This window comes from Lactuca sativa, chromosome 2 (assembly GCF_002870075.4).
Source record: "Lactuca sativa cultivar Salinas chromosome 2, Lsat_Salinas_v11, whole genome shotgun sequence".
Taxonomy (NCBI): Eukaryota; Viridiplantae; Streptophyta; class Magnoliopsida; order Asterales; family Asteraceae; genus Lactuca; species Lactuca sativa.
The window spans coordinates 98,257,920-98,280,056 of record NC_056624.2 but is presented as its reverse complement, the minus strand read 5'-3'; the positions used below and the strand labels follow the sequence as shown (position 1 = coordinate 98,280,056).

The window sequence follows — 22,137 nt, the reverse complement described above, 5'->3', positions numbered from 1 at the left end:
AAAACACCAAACACTTCTATATACATTCGATTCATAATTCTAAAATGTCTTCATCGTCATCTACTATATACATTCGATTCATAATTCTAAAATGTCTTCATCGTCATCTACTTCGTCTGATACATTGTAGTTGTGTCACATACTATTCTACTATGTTTCGATTATCGTTTTTTTATGTTTTTAGTTTATTATGTATTTTTTTATTAATGAGTACTTTTCTTTTATTAATTTTATATAATTATATATTATTAAATTACATTTTATTTAATTAAAATAAATAAATAAATAAAAGTGTGGTATGGCACCCACCAATTTTGTACGATGAGGGGAAAATGGTGTGGCGCTAATGTGGTTGGTCAAAAGTGTGATAAGGTGTGGTATGACACGCATCGGTCTAAGATTGGAGGGTACAGGCATGGTGTTATAACTCCACAAAAGTAACACTTCACATGCTATACAAGTTTAATTATTTTTTTCAAAAATAATTTTTATCGTTGTGTGTTGCAATTTCACTAAAAGTTCAATACGGTAATAAAAATATATCTAAGTTAGCATGTTGTGAATCAAAGTATTTTTTTTTAATTTGCATTTTGACTCTTAACTATGTTATTAGTGTGGTTGTGAAAGTGTAAAGTTTGGTTGGTCCAAACAGAAACAAATCTTGCATTGTATTTATACAACCAGACTCCATTAAAATAATTCATCATTTGGTTGCAATGCTTAAATATACTTTGAGATATGTGTCATCTACAAAGTAACTGAATGGCTAACAGAAATACTTTTGTACATACATTTATCAATGCTAACTCTCTAGCAGTAACGATCACACATGGTCTACCATATTCGTCGAGTATGACCTTAAGATAATTCAAAGCCCAAATGAAATTAGATTCTTTTTCTTGACCAATGAATCTGAAACCAATGGAAAATATTGTGTTTGTTGAAGTGACACACACAAATGAACAGAAAACAAATTAACGCTTGTTTGTCATGTAGGTGGCATCCATCATCACAACCTTTGGAAATACATACCAGATCTTCAATGATATTAAATGAACACAAAATAGATCTTCTAACTCATTGGTTGTATGATTTGTATGATACTCATATACATAACCTTTTGAATGTAAAGTTTCTAATACAAGCTGAATTTGACTTCGTCCAAAAAAATTGTAGCACCTAGTTCTTAGTATGTGTTCTGTTATTAAATCTCCTTTATTTTTGCACTTTTGGCCTTGGACCCGGCGAGTCGAAGGACTGACTCACCGAGTAGAAGCGGGATGAGGCGCGGGGTTTAAGTCGTGGACTCGGCGAGTAGCCGCTGTTTGGGCAAAAACCCTAATCCAGGGGTTTGCACCCTATTTAAACGACCTTATGCAGCCTCCTTTCCCCCTTTATGCTCCCAAACACTCCTCATAGCAAACCCTAGCCGTTTTTGTGAAGATCTAAGGCTTTTTGAGTAATTCTTGTGAGTTTTGGTCTCAAGGAAGAAGGAAGAGCATAGAAGGATGAAGAGGGGACTGAAGGATTCGAGTTTGGTTTATCATTTGTAGTCTTTGGAAGGTATAAAGTCTGAACCTTGCTCATTCTTTTGTTAGATCCCTCTTTGGGGTGATTTAGGGCTTTTATGAGCCATTTTTGGTGGCCAACCATGTTTGCAAACATGGTTGGGGGTTTGGGTTCCTGTATCATGTCATTTTATGAGCCACAAGTCAGATCTAGGTTGCTTTTTGCACCAAGGAAGGCCCCATGCAACAAAAGAACCATTCTAGAGCCTTTTAAGCTCTAATGTCCCATGCATGCACGTAAAGTTTGTAACTTTACGTTCTAGATCGAGTTTAGGGGCCTAGATCTATCATTTGGTTAAGTGTTGTACATCAGAAATCGAAGTTCTTAGTAAGGAATGTGATAGACTCGGCGAGTCCAAGGGCTTTGGTCCCATATCAGTGAAGGTCGTAAGGACCAGTTGAGTGTGGAAGGGTTTTTAGGAGTCCCGGGGAGTGACCCAACGTTCTGGACTAAGCAAAGTGTTCTGGGAATTCATGGTACTCGGCGAGTGCATGAACGGACTCGGCGAGTCGAGGACAAAACGTGTTCATAGGATGAAGAGTAACTCGACGAGTTGTTCATACAACTCGGCGAGTCAAGTCAGGACATGAGTATCAGTCGATGATGAACTTGACGAGTTGTTCATACAACTCGGCGAGTCGGATGTAGATTCAGTGGGTGTTCATTCAGAAGGAAAACTCGTCGAGTCATCGCCTAACTCGACGAGTAGAGACAGGTATGAGGTCTGATGAAAGGATAGGGACTCAGCGAGTTGACGAGTCAACTCGGCGAGTCAGGTCAACTGGAAGTTGACTTTTACGTTGACTTTGACTTGGTCAAGGGGTAAAATGGTCATTTACCCTAAGGGTAGATGTCAGTTTCTGACTAAGTGTTTTATGGGAATTTTAGCCGGAGAACTTCCGGAGCAGCCGCGGCAGCAGTCAGAGGATTCCCACACAGTTCAGCAGATACGAGGTGAGTTACCTTCCAGTAGGGGTGGGTCTAAGGCCACAATGTCGGCCCACCATTGAGGATTATTTAGAAGATAATTGTCTTTTTGATAATTTATCTTGGTTTGGTATGCGTTTGGTTATGTGTTATATCTGTATGATATGTTGCATCATAGGGATAGATTCCCTGATAGTGGTCTGTAAGACCAAGGGGTAGGTCAGTACCCGGATATGTCTGAATGTGTGCTTATATCTGCTATTGTATGCTAGTGGTAAGGGGTGGAATAGTCCCCAGTTACCGGTTGAAAGATACCGATGTCGATTACCGGTTGAAAGATACCGATGACGATTGTCGGTTGAAAGATACCGATGGTATTGTATGGTATGTGGTATGATGGGGGAACTCACTAAGATTTGTGCTTACGGTTTCAGTTTTTGGTTTCAGGTACCTCTTCGTCTAAGGGGAAGGAGCCGGTGGCATAGCATGGCATCACACACACATGATTTTTCCGCATGGTGTTTTTTGGGATTGTACTCTGATATGACATTTGTTCATGGTTATGGGTTTCGAATATGATACTTGGTTTTGAGATGTCATGTTTATACAATACTTTCCAATGAATGTTTTATGAATTAATTAGTAAAAAAAAAGAAATTTTTGGGCTTGAATTTTGTGATGTTACAAAAATCATCTGTTTGAATTTTGTTTTTCGCATTATAAATTGTTTTTATTGTAGATACGTTATTCTCACTTCGCTTCAACGTCAATAAAATATCACGTTGGGGGACATTGCTCGTTCTTAATTCTGCAACCACTTTGGGTCAATTGCCTTACAAATGGATGACTGTCCATATACATTGCAGTCTCATGATTATGTTGATCATTTTTAACCTTCAACCTCCAAACATTTTTTTAAACGACAAACTAATATGCTCGTAGCTATCATCAATTATGTCTCAAGCGAGACTTAAACCCCTGACCTCTTAAATGAGAGAGTCACTCCTTACCGCTAGGCCAAAAACCCTTTGGTTTCAAACATTATCAGTCTTATAGTAACAAGTAGACAATTTGAATGGACAATTTGTTTTTATTGTCCTCGTATCTCTGGTGGATTTTTTTTGTACATCTAAACACACCACTGTGATCACATATCAAAATACTTTTTGACACACAACCACTTAGTTTCATTTGTGTTCTTGTAATAACAACCACATACCCAAGAAATCGTGCCACATTTTTCACCAACTCCATTAAATTTTCATGATTGTTGATGTAACACCCTATTCCGAATCGTTTCCTAATTTGGGGTTGTGACCCAAAGATCGGTTATCACAAGGCTTAGGGCCTTTGGGAAAGGGAGATTTAGGCCCTCTTTGGGTGTGTAAGTGTAGATTGGATGACCCGGAAGTTCGACTTGTGTTTTGGAGCCCAATGGTATAACCGTAAAGTGGTAGTTCAAGTTTTTTATGAATTTTGGATTTGATTTTGGGAAGTTTTAATGTAAATATGAGTTTATAGAAGTGTAGAGCTCCTCATCACCTTTCTGTGGATATAAGGATCGTCGAAAACGGATTTAGAATGAAGAAGTTATGACCTCCGAAAGTTTGGTGATTCAAAGGCTAAGCCTTGTACGCAGGGCGTACAAGGGAGTACGCTATGCATACTAGGCAAAAGGATCGCGGGCACCATATGGAGTACGCTGGGATACTGGGAGTACGTGGGACGTACTTCAACTAGATGAGAACCCTAATTTTTAGGGTATTTGCCCTATTTAATCAACTTATAACACCTTTGGTCATTCTTGTAACCAGCCTCCATCTCGCTCAACCTTCAATCTTGAAACCCTAGCCCCATTGAGTGATATTTGAGTTCTTAGTGTGATTTTGAGGCTTTTTGGTGCACATTGAAGAAGGAATAGCTTCTTTGAAGTTGTGTTTGGGAGCTTGGATCTTGTAGATCTAGAGTTACCTTCACATATGCAAGCCATTTGAGGTATAAAGTTCTCTACTTGATGGTTCTTCATGCTAGATCTACTTTTGGGACCTTGTTTGTGCAGGTCTTTTTGAGCTAAAGTTGCGCTTGTGATCTACTCTAGAAGCTATGGATGTTAGATATTTGCTCACTTGAGGTCCGTTGTCCATAAAAATGTAATCTTTATGGGAAATTTTGGTACATGCAAGTGTTAAGAGCTTTATTAAGCTTCTTTTTGAGTGTTGGGTCCCATTAAGTCGTGCATGGGTGTAAAGTTGCCAACTTTACATATTAAGTCACCATTTGGGATCAGATCTGAGAGTTTGGCTAGTTGTCTTAAATGATTAAGTGCTTAATGGAGTAAAATGGTGACATGGGGAGTACGTTGGGCGTATTGGCCCCGAAGGGAGTACGCTAAGCGTACGAGCTAAGTACACCCTGCATACTCAGCAGATAGGCTTTTGGGCTTAGTGTTCGCGGATTGGGCCATGCTTTGGACTTTTAGGGTTTGGGTCTTTGGCCTAATAGACTTATGATTTTGGGCTTTTGATAGTATATTGGACCTTCTTGGGATTAGGTCCATGGTGATTTTTGGGCTTAATTTGGAAGTTGGGCCTTATTGTGCGTTGTGATGCCATTTAAGGAATTTGGGCTTATGATGCTAGTGGATTGGGCTTTGGATTTGGTCAAAATGAGGGAAGGCTAAAACGGACTTTTACCCTGAAGATTTGGACATTGAACTGGGATTCTTGATTATGGGTCGAGATCCAATTATTGATTGGGTGTTATTTGATGATGTTAGCACGGGGATTTTCCGGATCAGCAAGCTGAGATTCGTTTGTGCGATTTAGCAGCTAGAGGTAAGTCTCATCACTGTATTATGGGTCGAAGGCACCAATGTCGGCCCATTAGCTTATATATTATAGTAAGACCAGGGGTGGCCCTTGGCATTTGTATGAAAGACCTAGAAGTGGCTCCTGGAAATTTTGTATGCAAGACCAGGGATCGGACCCTGGCAGATAGGTTGATAGTTAGATATAGATTGTATGCTAGTTATCTTTGTGATACTCACATGGAAGACCAAGAGGTGGCTCCTGACACTTTTCTGTAAGACCTAGGGTTTTGGCCCCCAACCTAGCAAGGGAAGACCATGATACGACCCATGGCATAATGGCAAACTATGGTCGGCTCATAGCATTCTCTATTGTATATTGATGGGTTTTATACAAAAGAACATCCTATGTGCTCATGTAAACCCTAAAGCTCGGATCTAGGTTTCTCTATTGTACATGCAATTCATCCAAGACTTATAAACCCTAGATCTAGCATACATATTTCAAAATTATCATATAAGATCAGATCTAGATGATTACCTCTTCAAGAATGGCTTGAATATTCTTCTCTTGGAGCTTAGAATCACAAATGTCACTCCTCTAATGCCTTACAAACACCACAAGTAAGAGGATGATATTGGAGAAAGGGGGGAGGCACAATTTTGGCTATGAACTCTTCTAGGGTTTCCAGTGGCCGAAAATTGATACCCTAGGGGTCTATTTATACTTGTGCTGCTAGGGTTTCCGTCAAAACCCTAATGGACAGCTTAGGCCTTAAGCAGTCCAGGGAACCTTCTGGAATAAGGCCTCTATGGCCGAAATTAAGATGGACTCATCCTTAATTTCGTCCATGCCCTAATCCATAAGGATTCTCAGCCCAATATTCAAATATCACACAATTGACAGTTCAAGTCCCCTTTATTTAATTAATGTCTTTTAGCCACATAATTAATTCTTAATTAATTCTTGTCTACTATTAATTAAACTATATGATTTCTCTTTTAATATATTATTCATATAATATATTAATAAACCATAATAACCTCTCTCTCTCTCTCCATAAATCGCCCTATCAAGTTGCTTTGGTGAAGGCAACCCAGAAGGACCATGCACAACCGGGTCAAGTACATACCAAATATAGTTACGGGCTTAGACACTAATCCAACAGTCTCCCACTTGGATAAGTCTAGTAACTACAAATGTAAGTACAATCTGATTAGCAATCATAGCTCTCAAAGACGATGTCGAACTCTGATCTTATCAGTAACTTGTCCTTTAGATAAGGGATCATATAGTCCTATGTTCTTGATATTGTGCAGACAATTACATGGAACATAGTCATACTTATTGTCCAGAAGTTTGTTTCTCGATCTCTGATTCGTCTGACATAGAACTTAATTGAACACATCAATTCAGTCCTGACCGGGCCCGACACATAAGTCAAACCAAATCATCAAGGGGCCCAGATAACGCTTTTACCCTCTTAGGATAAAAGGAACAGATAAACTTCGACTTATATGCATTTACCATTCACTCATCAAATCATGCACAACAATGTGTTTTATAACATCAAGTTACTGATGCGTTTACGCATTATCAATGCACAACCAACTCGCAAATGATAAACCATATATCTAGGTTTTAAGACCATATGATATTATCGTCTTTTGATAACTCGAGACTAATTCCATGAAGTGATACCAGCAAGCGTAGGTTTAATCCAATGCTCAAATCAAATTCATAAGCACTCATGAACGTTGCAGCAAACCTTTGCTATGTCTAATACACTTTAGACAATCTACAAAACAATTCATGACGATCTTCTTTCATACCTACTCCTAAGACGAGTTTTGGAAATGAAGAGTTGAATTCCTAAGACACACTATTAGTGATGTGGGAATTCTTGAGGACCCTTCCCATAATCAAAACCGTTGAGAATTTGTCAGCACCGAAGACGCCGACGGGAATTCGCCAAATCCTAGGTCTCGCTGACCTACTATCGTAGTTCATTCAGAACTCCTCACGAATTACGGAAACCTCTTACGGATTCAAACCAGAAGGGAGCGGCCCTTGACTGGGAAGGGAAGCAAGAGGAAGAAACCTTTGGAATTCCAAGTGAGAGACCAAACTCTTTTGGAAGTCTCATCCTGGGAAGGCTTGATATGCTTCGGAAAGCGTGGAAAGCTAAATCCAAGATAGTTAGGACCTCCGCGATTCTTGCCAGAATCGGCCTTGTAACTTACAAATTCAACCTACTCGCGAACTCAGTAACGTACATTGTACCCTCCACATCTCGAACTTGAAAAGGTACCTTTCCGTCAGGACTCTTGTAATCCCACTCGACGAGATCAAGTTCAACAAGAGCCTCACCTTCGAGGAAGAACCTTAGTAACCATGGACCGAGAAGTCAAGCGGACGAAGCAACGCCGTATCCCATTAGTGAAGGTTCGTTGGAATGCTAACCGAGGACCTGATTTCACTTGGGAGTGCGAGAATCAATCGAATAGGAAGTATCCCCACCTCATTGCTCGATTATTCATACCTACTCCTTTACCTAAATTCTAATTTCGGGACGAAATTCCCTCTAACAGGGGGATGATGTGACAACCCGAAATTTTCCATCCTGTTCAGTCTAACACTTCATTGGAAGTCAAACTCATTCCTGCTATCATTTAGCATAATTTGGAGCCGGTTTGAGTGTCCTGAGCCTTATACACTTAAGGGATAAGTGTCGGGGTTTATCTGTTGAAGCTATAGCACAAAGATCGAGCCTGAAACACCTTGACCTGGAGTTCACGGCCACCACATGGGAGTTTACGGCCATAAACTCCATGAGGGCCGTAAACTCCACCCCATATGATGATATGTTGGCCATTAGTTCATTCTTTCATTTCCCTTGGCTGATTTCCTCCCAAATCCTCTCAAGTATCATCCCGATCTTCGTCCCCGATCTTCAAAACTCGTAATTTTATTGTCCTAACTAGTTGATATCTTACATGATCTAATGATCTTACATGATTTCATCCGTGAAATCATTCCATTTTGTAGATCTTCAAGTTTCACCAAGAACACACACTAGTGTTCTTGGCCAAAAACGACCATTCAAGCTCCTAGATCGTAAGTACTCTTGTTCTAACTCGTTGTACACTATGATTAACATGTTTAGAGCTTAGAATCATCAAGAATAGAGGGTTGAATGAGAGTTTACGACCAAGGATCTCCCAAGATCGTAAACTCCCTATAAGGGTGCAATGATGCCCTTTCCTCCTTCCAATTGACTAGAGCTTAGCATAGAACCAACCACCATTGAACTAGGGACTTCAAGAAACGAAATGGTACTTCCCACCATGAGTTTACGGCCGTAAACTCATGGGGAAGTGATCCCTAGGCCATAAACACTAGATAAGGTCATTCTTGGACCTTAAACTCACCTAGCCTCTTGTTTAAGCCTTGGAGCACTTAACCACTTAAGACATCTTACCTTTAAGCCACAAATGGTGACCCATTAGAGAGTTTACGTCCAGGAGTAAACTCCCCTGGGCCGTAAACTCCATTAAGTATGGTCCATTGACCTTAAACTCACTTACAATGCCTTGCACTCCTTCGTTGCAACCCAATGGCCTCCTAACACTTTGACCAAAGTGTTTTCCACGCATTAGGATGTTTATACTTGTGTAATTGATGTGTGCAAACTCACTTAGTTTTAAACCTACTTTTAATTATCAAATAACACACAAAAAGGCAGTGAACCTATCAATTGTGGTATAGTTAAATAAGCAGGGTATCGATCACAGGGAACGGAAAATTAAAATTAAAGACTAATTTTATCTAAATTAATAAATAAGAATGGGGTTTATCTAGTTTTACAAGACTAGAAACTTACTAATTATTACTAATTTAAGAACTAGAAAATAAAGACTTAACTAGATTCAATAATTGGGAAGGAACTTCTGTTTAGTTCAACTCAATTGACTCTATGGTTGATTTTAAGGTAATAGTGCAATGGATTAATTCTTCTGTCGGTTACCGATTCAATTGATTAGATTTGTATTCACTACACTAATCCTTAGCAAATAAACTAACTTAAACAGTGGCCAGTTGTCTAATTTAATTAAATTTACTAGATTAATTATTCGGGTTAAGTTAGACTTGCAATAGTTAACTAATTTATTCTTTTAATTAACTTCTTGTTTGATGGTCATCTTACAAGCTTGCACATGAATTTACTCAATTTTCTTATTAATTCTAGTTTCATATTCATTAATCCTAGACATATGGCATAGTGATCACATAGCATATGAGGTTAATAATCAATAGATGTTCATGCTAATCAATTATCTTCCTATTAACAGAAAATTAATTATTACTCACACACAAGGTTCTTTAGCAAGCTAAAATAACAAAAAATCACCAACTTTAGAATTAATCCTACCAATCAATCAAACCATATTGTCAACTTTGTATCCCCAAACAGAAGTCTAAAGGTTTTAGCTCATAATTGAAGTAAATAACAGCAAACAAACAAAGTCAAATTGTTTAACCATAATGATAAAACAAAAGAATAAGTGGAATGATGAAATTTTGCCTCAATTATTCTTCGGGATTGAATTCTAGCTTCTCTCGTCGTCTTCTAGGGTTTTTTTGCCTTCTCAATCGCAGCTAAACTCTTCTGAATCGTTCCAGAATTCTCCTCCATGGTTCTGAGGAGTTATCTTTATATATACGATTCGACTCGTCGAGTCAGGTGGTGACTCGTCATCTCTCAGTCCCCGTATTGTGATAAGTCTCTGGGATCCCGAGTCATTATCTTCTCGATTCTTCGATCAGACTCGCCGAGTAGTCGACCCTACTCGCCGAGTAGGTGTTATTTTTGGTGTTTTTCTTCTTTGTTCCATTCTTGATCTCTCAACTGCTTCTCCCGCTTCCTTCTGCTTTCGAGCTCCATTTTTGGACTGAAAATATAATTCAAACACCTTTAAGTACCTTTTGTCCATAATGCAATAATTTAGCTAATAAAGGAATAAAAATCTATACTTAATATGAACTAAATATGCACATATCAAAATACCCCACACTTGACTTTTGCTTGCCCCCAAGCAAAACTAAATTTTAAAACATTAGAATCACATATGACAACTCCAATCTAACCCAGCCATTATGCCAAGACCGCAACGCATGCATTTGTGTCTAAAATTTTTCCTAAGGACCTCCCATACTCCAAATACTCACAATCCTCATAAACACTTGCCCACTCATCTCGAACTATGCTCATTTTATGCAACCCTCCCAATCCATCCACAGAAAACCTCTTACCCTCAAGGTGTTTTTAATTGAGCAACCCAAGCATACATAATCTAGAATTACACTTTTCGATACCTCTATGGAGCTCTTTTCGAATTCTTCACTTCCTCGATAATTTGATCTTTGATCTCTTTGAATTCACCACCTTTATTGATTGATTTTTGATATCTTCAACTTTTTGAATTTCTTGGAATTTTGATCTTCTAATTTCATATTTGACTTTGATGCTCCAAAAATTCTTCAAACTTTTCTTGTAATTCTCTCTCTTTTTTTTAACATGTAACTCACTTTTTTTCACTCAAAACCCTACACGCTTAAGCAGGGGCGCTCAATCTCAACCTTTATTGGCTAACGATAACAATTTTCCTGGATACATTTCAGGTTTAGGCTGCTAAACATATTGCATCCCTCGGGCCGAGCGGGGTCGTGTTTTTGTCCCATGATTTCACTAGAATAAGGAAGCCACAAATGCACTAGAATGTATATAGGCTCAACTAAACATTTGGGTTTTCATGCAATTATCAACACAATTCTAACATGGAATCCTAATTTTACTTTTACCAAAATTTTCTAAATTAAATCCTAAGCAACATTTTTGGTATGCAAAAGTTGAAAATTTTAAAATTAGCCTAAATTAAGATTCTAAATTTTCTAATATGTAACCAACCCCCTACCCCACACTTATTTTATGCAATGCCCTCATTGCATATTATGTATGATAAAAACATAAAAAGAGAATAAAGATGGAATTGGAACAAACTCCCCTGGGATAGCAGTCGATAGGCTGGTCACTTTCATTTTAGCTCCAACTTCAATTGACTTTAGACAAGGGAACAACTCATCCATGTCTTGGGTGTCAAAATCTCGTGTGGGTCGCTCCAAATACGTGGAAAAACAGTGTAAGATCTTCAGGAATCAATATAGGAAGAATAAATGGTCAAGTGGTACTCTTATCAGCATCAAATCAGTAGTCTCCTTTGGTTAAAAATGAATGACTCGTCGAGTCATATATGTGACTCGTCGAGTATAAGCGCGGACATCTTCATATGTGCAAGAATACAATGCGACTCGTCGAGTCAGTTTAGTGCACTCGACGAGTAGCCTGCTGGACGAAAAAAATTGGATTCTGCAGTTGTTCCAGCCTCCAATAAATCTTCAAAACTTTCTCCTCACTTATGGACTCACTTGCTCATGTCCCTAAGGACCGGACTCGATACTTTGACTCTAACGCTTCCCTTTCTTGACTCTCTATCACTCTTATAACCTTTTTTTGACTCTATAACTTTAACCCTCCTATGCAAGCATTCCTAATTCAATTCTGAAAAATAATCAAGGCAAACACACATTAAACAAAACAGTAAAAAGAAAGTCTTAACATATTCAAACAAACCAAATAAAAAGAACAAAAACATGAAAATTAAAAAAAAATTGAAAATTGTCTAATAAAAATGCAAATAGATTAATCCTCCTCCTCGTCTTGATCCGCTGCTGTTCCACTTCCTCCCGCACCACTCCTCCTTGCACTAATCACCTCGTCTCATGATGGAATGTACGGAAAGTTACCGCCATCAATATGCGGTATGTTGAAGTGATCGAAAAGCCGGATATGTGATTGATTGCTAAAATTAATGCCCCGCGTCATTTGATCTTGTAGCCTCCTCATCTCCACATTGTACCAATCCATTGGTACCTCTTCATTATCAACCGGAATCACCGGCGGCTCTTCCTCCACATCCCACTCCCTCCTCGAACGAACCCGCCTTCCCGGTGCTTTGGGACCAACTACCAGATCATCATGCGGGATAGCATAATGACCCCCACCATAGTCTTCAATAATCCTGGCTCGCCGGAAAAGAATTGGATTGAATGGAGGTGTAGGGATCATCGTCATAAAGTTCCATGCACCACGGGTCATCAACCCAAATGAGTTGGCTAGCCGGGTGACAAACATACCACCATTGATTCGAGAAGTTTTGCGATCCTTAACTGCACCCTCCGATAGATATGAAGCCAAACACCATGGAATATTGCAAAAAATGCCGGGTGTGATAATGCTCCATAAATAGAAGACATCAAGGTTAGAAACCTTGTCATCATCCTTCCTTTGGTTAATAGTGGATGAAATTAGATGATGAATTAAGCGGTGTGTAGGCGATCGAATGTTCCCCTCTTGTGCCGATTTTGGAATATAAACTTTGTTACCAATCGTGTTCCACCACCCCGTGCTAGTAACTCCATCGGGAAACACCTTGTGGGATTGCTCCATAAAGGCCCGAAAAACGGCGGTTGAGACCAAGGGCTGGTCATAAATTCCCAATCGACAGCCAAGGTCGAGCACGAAACATTGATGAAATTCACCCCCAAGGCAGAAACTGAAACTTGTTGGGTGATAACAATCCACTCCCCCCGTGAAAGATACTGTGGAGAAGAACTCTAGGCATAGCTCCAAATACACCGGCTCTTGAATTCGAAAGACCCGGCTCCACCCATCACAAATCATAGTTTCTCCTTCGTGGGTAAACTCATTTAAAAGATACGGGGCTAGCTCCTCTTCATATCGTACTCCCTGCAACCAATCCCAATCTATCCTATTGGGCACGTATACTTCCTTCTTCCTTATGTCGGCTAACTTCTTTTTCCACTTCCGCATTGTTGAAGCGGACTCAATTTGTGGGAAATTTAACCAAGGAAAGCCACCTTGGTGTCCCCCAGAACTTTACCCCCTGCTGAACATTTTTTTTTCTGCAAAACAAAGATACAAAACCCAGAAACGCAGATTATAATTAAAAACGGTATGCACATGTTCCCCGACTCGACTCGTCGAGTCCATGTATGACTCGGCGAGTCGCTCGAACTGCACGAGTCAGTCGGCGGGTCGGTCTCAATTGGACCATGAAATCTCAAAATTTCTTCAAGGGTTTTGTCTATACACATGTTTATAAGGTTTTTAGGCAAGAATAAGCATGCAAAACATCATAATTTATGACAAATCAAAACCCTAGAAATCTAATATTTTTCAAAATCGGTTCCTTCTATGCAATTTCCATCATCGATATCCTTAAAAACATGTTTTTAACAGAAAAGAGGAAGAAATTCGTTACCTTTCGTGATGAAACTTTAAAAAATTTGAAGAAAAATGGAAGAAGGACACTTGAATGCTTGATAGAGAGTTGGGAGAGAGGCGCACGGCGAGTGTGTGTGAACAAGAAACTGATTCTTTAGGGTTAAAACCCTAGTTACCGGTTATAAAAGTAATTTCAATATTATTTTTTTTTCTGTAAATAATACCGACTCGTCGAGTCGGGGTCAGACTCGGCGAGTCTAGTCGCGATGTCAAATTCCTCTGAAATCCATATAGACTCGTCGAGTCATGGTCAAACTCGGCGAGTCTCTTGTAAAAAAAATTCAAAATTTATAAAATTTTGTCAATTATTTAGAAAAGGAAATTTATTGCACCCCACACTTAGTCCATACGCACTCTCAAGCAGACATGTCCGATGCATTGGAGAATTAAAAGTCTAAAAACGAAGGAAAAATTTCAAACAAAACTAAAAAATAAAAGAAAGCAAACTCTAAATAACGGGTTGCCTCCCGCCAAACGCTTCTTTTTTAAGGAGTCGTTTTAGCTGGACTCCTTCCCGTCTACGTCTCGTCATTTTCCAGCATCGGGAATGCACGCCTAGTCTTTTGTGGTTTGTACTTCGTTTTGTAAGTGTGAATCTTCTTTTTGTAAGCCTGTTTTGCTACCTCTCTCTTCTTTTTCACAACATCATCCTCAGCTGCTTGGGCTTCCATTCTCCTCTTTTTCTTCTTTACCCCATGCGTTTTCACCTTCTTTTTCACTTCTTTTCTTTCAAACTGAATCACTTCGTATTTTGTGAAGGTGCGTGCTCTAGGTTTGGTAATGAATGGTTGATCAACTTCCACCCTCCTTTCTTTTGCCTCCTCTTCTTTCTCTGTGCTCACCCCATCTTCAAGTGTAATAGCATTAAGACATGCTATATAGGCGTGTTGAACTCCCATACCCATGTCTTCTTTTTCTGTTTGTTCTCCTAAAGAATGAGGAAAAATTTCCAAATCCAGATTATACAGAGGACTAACAACCAGCAGATCCAAATCGTCCAAGCTATTATCAAATTCGACTGGACTCGTCGAGTCCAGTAAAGTGACTCGGCGAGTCTTATCGTATTCCACCATTTCTTGGGTGTTTTCTGAGTCGGCTTCCTCCAGTAGCTTTTCTAACTCCTCCAAGTCCTTGCTAACATCCCCATCCTCTCCAGAATGTAGCAGAAACTTGGTTGGATCTTCTTTTTGCAAAAGTGCAAGTTCTTTTTGTAATATCTCATCATCCAAATGGATAAATGAGATGTTTTCTTTTCTTTCCTCTTCTTGCTTGGCTTCTGGTATAGCTTTAATTATTATGGACTCGTCACCCACCCTCAACGTTAATGTAGACTCGCGTACATCAATTACAACACAAGCAGTGTTTAAAAATGATCTTCCCAAAATGATTGGAATTTTGGGGTCTTCTTCCATGTCAACCACCACAAAGTCTACTGGAAATATAAACTTGTCGACTTTAATAAGGAGATTCTCACAAACGCCTTGTGGATGAATTATTGTCTTGTCTGCCAATTGGATCTTCATATTTATCGGTCTTGGCTCCGATAAATTCAATCTCTTAAAGAACGAGAAAGGCATCAGATTGATGCTTGCACCCGAATCGGTCAATGCTTGGGTGACAACTTCATTACCAAATTGGCACGGAATTATAATATTCCCTGGATCGCCTTTCTTTTCAGGCAGCTCACTCAATAGTATCTCCGCGATTTCAGCCAGTTCTTTCCTAGTAGCAAAAAGACTTTTTAGCAAGTTGAAGTATTTTGGTGTCTGGAGCATCGTTTCCACAAATGGCATATTAACTTGTAGGGCTTTAACATGCTTCATGAAGGTTCTATATGCTTCAACTTTTTTTGCAGGCATGGCTTTAATTGGGTATGACAAAGGAGGATTATATGGCTTTAAAGGACTGACAGTTTTATCAATCACGCACGGACTCGTCGAGTCCATTAGAGGGACTCGGCGAGTCAGGTCGGGTTTTGCTGGAGCCGACTCTTCTGCCCTTTCTGTCTTCCTCTTGGAGATCCTCTGTGCATCTGTGAAAATTTCTTCTTTACTGGAGGTCACTACACTCACATTCTCCATTCTCGGATTGGTTTCGGTATTACTTGGAAGTTGACCCGGTCTTCTTTCGTTCACTTGGTGTGCAAGCTGTCCCAGCTATTTCTTAATGTTGAGAATGGATGCCTGCTGATTCCTTAGCATGTTTCTGGTCTCATGTATTGCAGCATCGTGATCATTGTGTCTCTTTTCGGACGCGGCTATGAATCTAGTGAACATTTCTTCCAAATCAGCTTTCTTTTCTACCGGTTCTTCTCTTTGATATAGTCCCCTCTCCTTCTGCTTGTATTTTTCCTCCTTAGCCTTCTTATACTCTTCGTATGGGAGCCATTCCTTCTTAGGTTTTCGCCAATTTTCGTCGTATCGATCGCCACTTGAATAGAAGACTTGAGCTTTCTTATTTCCATTCTCATCCAAATCACAATCCTTGGTGAGATGGGGCCCTCTACAATTTTCACATCCCACCCTCATAGCATGGATTGTTTGATCCATTTTTGTCATTCTTCTATCAAGACCATCAAGCTTAGCTATCACCGCCGCTATGCTATCATTTGACGCATTCACTACTCCCCGACTTACTTCGTTTCTTGGATTGTGGTATTCTCTAGAGTGCTTAGAGAATTCTTCTATTAGCTCCTTGATTACCGGGGGCGCCTTCTTCGTAAGCGGACCTTGAGAATCTAGCAATTGCCTTGTGGTGACATTAACTCCATCGTAGAAAATGGAGACCTCTTGTTGGCTATTAAGGTCGTGATGTGGGCAATTTCTAAGCAAACTCTTGTACCTTTCCCATGCTTCATAAAGAGATTCTCTGGGCTGTTGCTCGAAGTTGGCAATTGCTTTCTTTAGCTTGGCGATTTTGGAGGGCGGACAAAAGTGATCTATGAACTCCTCTTTCATCTTGGCCCATGTGGTGACTGATCCGGGGGGGAGTGACTTTAACCAATCTTTGGCAGCTCCTTTGAACGTGACTGGGAGCATGCGAAGAAGCTGGGTCTCGCGGGGGACATTCGGTACATTGAAGTAGTCGGCCACATCATTCACTTCATCTAAGTGTTTGTAGGCGTCTTCGTTATCCTTCCCATAAAAAGGAATCTCCTTGAGTTGAGCGAGAATATGGCCTTTTAGTTCGAAAGTGGCTGTTGCGGGAATTGCGGGCTGCACAAGTCCCGGGTCGGTGTCATCGTGCATCCTCTTCTTCCATTCCCCCATGGGGACTTCATCGATATTAGCCATCGTGATGACTAAATCGTCTTCAAACTCGGAGTCGTGCTCGAATGTGGGTTCTTCTTCTTCCTCGGTCTCGTATTCGATATCTTCTTGAATTGGGTCTTCGATAGTCAAAGAGGCAGTGGATGCTCCGGATTTGCTGTTCCTCTTCTTGCTGAAAACGGACTTGAGGTTCTTGAGTGGCGAGTTCTTTGAAGAAGTGCATTCTCCAACGGCTTTGCCCTTTCTCTTCCTTAGCGCGGATTCCAGGTCTTCAAGAGGGGGGACCAGAGGTGTATCAGATCCTCGGTTCATGAAATAACTGCAAACAAAACAGAAAACGCGTAAAAAGAACAAAAATAACACAAAAATTTAAAACTGAAACAACGATGTACTCGCCGAGTCGGTATGAGTGCACTCGGCGAGTTCAAGGCAAAAACAGAAAAAAATTTCTAGTTACTCTAAAAACGAAATTTTAATAAAACTAATTCTACTTACTGAATTGCTTCTTAAATAACTTTGTGTAAGATAAATCCCACACAAAGGATCGATTAAACTAGAATTTAAAATTAACTATTTGAACCGCTCCCCGACAACGGCGCCAAAAACTTGATGTGTGCAAACTCACTTAGTTTTAAACCTACTTTTAATTATCAAATAACACACAAAAGGCAGTGAACCTATCAATTGTGGTATAGTTAAATAAGCAGGGTATCGATCACAGGGAACGACAAATTAAAATTAAAGACTAATTTTATCTAAATTAATAAATAAGAATGGGGTTTATCTAGTTTTACAAGACTAGAAACTTACTAATTATTACTAATTTAAGAACTAGAAAATAAAGACTTAACTAGATTCAATAATTGGGAAGGAACTTCTGTTTAGTTCAACTCAATTGACTCTATGGTTGATTTTAAGGTAATAGTGCAATGGATTAATTCTTCTGTCGGTTACCGATTCAATTGATTAGATTTGTATTCACTACACTAATCCTTAGCAAATAAACTAACTTAAACAGTGGCCAGTTGTCTAATTTAATTAAATTTACTAGATTAATTATTCGGGTTAAGTTAGACTTGCAATAGTTAACTAATTTATTCTTTTAATTAACTTCTTGTTTGATGGTCATCTTACAAGCTTGCACATGAATTTACTCAATTTTCTTATTAATTCTAGTTTCATATTCATTAATCCTAGACATATGGCATAGTGATCACATAGCATATGAGGTTAATAATCAATAGATGTTCATGCTAATCAATTATCTTCCTATTAACAGAAAATTAATTATTACTCACACACAAGGTTCTTTAGCAAGCTAAAATAACAAAAAATCACCAACTTTAGAATTAATCCTACCAATCAATCAAACCATATTGTCAACTTTGTATCCCCAAACAGAAGTCTAAAGGTTTTAGCTCATAATTGAAGTAAATAACAGCAAACAAACAAAGTCAAATTGTTTAACCATAATGATAAAACAAAAGAATAAGTGGAATGATGAAATTTTGCCTCAATTATTCTTCGGGATTGAATTCTAGCTTCTCTCGTCGTTTTCTAGGGTTTTTTAGCCTTCTCAATCGCAGCTAAACTCTTCTGAATCGTTCCAGAATTCTCCTCCATGGTTCTGAGGAGTTATCTTTATATATACGATTCGACTCGTCGAGTCAGGTGGTGACTCGTCATCTCTCAGTCCCCGTATTGTGATAAGTCTCTGGGATTCCGAGTCATTATCTTCTCGATTCTTCGATCAGACTCGCCGAGTAGTCGACCCTACTCGCCGAGTAGGTGTTATTTTTGGTGTTTTTCTTCTTTGTTCCATTCTTGATCTCTCAACTGCTTCTCCCGCTTCCTTCTGCTTTCGAGCTCCATTTTTGGACTGAAAATATAATTCAAACACTTTTAAGTACCTTTTGTCCATAAAATGCAATAATTTAGCTAATAAAGGAATAAAAATCTATACTTAATATGAACTAAATATGCCCATATCAGTAATTAGTGTTATAATCACTAATTGTATATACACATATGTCTTTATATGTTATTAGGATCATTGTGTGTGTTTAAGTCTTCACTTGACACCAAGCACTTGTCCGACACTTCCATCCGATCCACTCACTACAGGTGAGTTCATACCCTTTAATTAACCTTTAAATGTTTCTAAATGTTTATAAATGCTTTTATGGGGGGAATACAAGTTGAATCATGCTAGTTAGTACATCAATCACATGTGATTAATAACTAGCATACAAATGGATTTACTACACTTTTAGCTGTTTTACCAAATAGATTACTTAAAATGGCTTTCTCAAACGTTTTTACATGTTTAAAACTCTTTATCAAACTGTCTTACATACTATATGTTTCATTTCAAACTCTGTTTCAATTGTGTTTCAAACAAAGGTTTCCTTATACTTAAAACTATTCTTGTCAAATAAACTGCTTTTAAATCGTTTTACAAACTGACATCAACTCATCATTTCTTAGTTACTAAACTTTTTAAAGGTTTTACAAAACATCTTTTATACTTTTATATTGTCAAATGCATGCCTATATATGTATAGTTATAGAAGTAATGTTTAAAGAACTTATGACTGCTAGCTCGCTTTATTTCCTTTTCCTCGTTGGGATGTGGCCTTGGGGCATCAGTTATTCGTCCGAATGTCGTTTAAATATTAGTTATATATCATGTATACATATATAGACATAAAAGTTCCATCAGTTAGTTCAGTACCTTTGGGTAGCAAAGGCATACTTCGGTTATACACGTACATTACCAGTAGCTATAATAGGTATAGTTAGGAAATACTACTTACTATTCTAAGTACAAGGAATCACACAAGAGTCAGTTCATTCATGAGTCTATACTAATACAATACATAATATACGAAAATATACAATTACAAAAGTACAATTACGGACATACTAATACATTACATACGTTATAGAGATACAATACACGATAACATAAGATAACACACAATAAAGGAATACAGGGAGGAAGATACAATACACGAGAAGGTGCTATAGCATGGAACAATTACAGGATCTAACTATAGCAATGAATCACTAACGCATTGTTCTAAACAAAAGGTGATAGTTATATTGGGTATACATGATCATAATAATGTGGATGTTCACGGCTTGCAACATTGCAGGGGTCGCGTTTGGTTCCCATAATCTTTTGACAGAGAGAGCGTTTAGTATGGGATCTAGCCATCACATTATACCTTAATACTCATTTTAAGGCAATTAGTACAATAGTAGTCACTTATTACAAATACTACGGTACTTACACTTTACATATGACAAATACAAAAAGATACAATTTCAGTTATTATATTATTATTACCTTTACTTTGTGTCACATTCACATAATCGATGAGGTAGACTAGATTTGAACAATAATAGTTGTAAAAGGAAAAATCTTCATTTAAGTAGAGGTTCAAACTTTCAAAACAGTCGGGTCTTGGTAGAAGGCTACTTTCAAAACAATCCGGTCTTGGTAGAAGGCTACTTTCAAAACAGTCGGGTCTTGGTAGAAGGCTACATTCAAAACAGTCGGGTCTTGGTAGAATACTACTTTTTATACTAGTAGGAAATAAGAGATTTTCTAGGGTTTTTCAAACGTTTACAATTACTTACAAACATTATCGTACTTATACAAACTTTTCTTCAAACGTTTACAAGTCTTTCCTTTACAGTTTTTACAAGTCAAAGGCACATAAATACTTATGAATTCACCAGCTTTATTGCTGATACTCGCTTTCAAAATAACTTGTATTCTCAGGTCACAAATAGACAGGTACGACGATCAGGTTTTATGAAGACAGAGCAGTCAAGACTCGTCTTTTATTTTGAGTATTCATTATGTTGTTTTATACTATGAAAGAACACACTTGTAATTAAAATTATACTATTAATGCAATGGATGATGTTGTTGCTTGTTTACTACTTTGCATTGTTGTGATACTTTACATGACGTCCTCCGCCCTAGAACGTTTCCGCCGTTCTTGGTTTTGGGGTGTGACATGATGGCACTCTGCATCCTTGGGGTTGGAGTTGGGTTTAGCAAAACCAGCCTTGGTTCCACTAGAATAAGTGTCATCATGAGACTTTCCCTTATGGTGGCTCTTTGAGGGAGCCTTCCTCTTCTTACCCTTCCTTTTCCCAATTACCAAGACTAGGGCAGCAGCAGGAGTAGGAGTTTGTGCAACGGACTTGTCCTTAAGGTTACTCTCGGCAGTCCTCAATAAACCTAACAGCCTTCTCAATGTGACCTCCTCTTTATTCATGTGGTAGGTCATGCGAAACTGGTTAAAGCAGGGTGGCAGCGAATGTAGAATGATGTCAATCGCCAGCTCTTCATCGAAGTTAACATTTAACTTCAGCAGGCGATCAACATACCTCTGCATCTTCTGCAGATGAGCGGTGACAGACTCTCCGTCTCTCATCTTTGTCGTGATCATCGAAGTGATGATCTCGTATCTCTCCTGCCTCGCACTTTGGTGATACCTTTCCACCAATTCCTAATGCATTTCATAGGGATAGAAATCCTCGTAGGACTTTTGAAGTTTAGCAGTCATTGTCGCCAACATGATGCAATGGACGTTCGTGGCATCATGCTCATGGGCCTTGAAGGCAGTGATCTATTCGAGAGTGGCAGTGTTCATGTCCACCTCTTTCAGCTCCTTATCGAGGACATATTCTTTATCCTCGTAGCGGGTGACCATTCTTATGTTACAAATCCAATCACTGAAATTGTTTCCGTCAAAGATCACCCTACCACACAAGTTCATGAGTGAGAACGAGCCAGAGGTGTTTGAGCTGGAAGCGTTGTTGTTCAAGTTCGACATCTGAAAAAGAGAAGAGACAAAGTTTGATTAGATAAGAATCCCCAATTAAACACCCAAGTGAAAAATTAGGGCTAGGATCCAATAACATTATTTGCAATTTAGAAGAGGGATGTCGTAATCTAAACAACAAATAATTTGTAGGTAAATGATTCACTAATTTCCACCATGAAAAACAAATTAAAATTAAGTTTTAAATGTATTGAAAACTCCTAGATCTTTTGAGATTCATTGAACTTTTCAATGGCATGTTTAAATCTTGATATGCTCCTCAAGTTTGTGACTGG

At 38.7% G+C, this 22,137-nt stretch overlaps 1 non-coding gene across 1 annotated transcript; it reads left to right on the top strand.

The window, feature by feature from the left end:
- Positions 1 to 16,530: 16,530 nt before the first annotated feature.
- LOC111880292 (small nucleolar RNA R71) lies at positions 16,531 to 16,637 on the top strand. The gene has a single exon (XR_002846439.2). It is a non-coding gene; the product is annotated as a small nucleolar RNA R71 (small nucleolar RNA).
- The last annotated feature ends 5,500 nt before the right edge of the window (positions 16,638 to 22,137 follow it).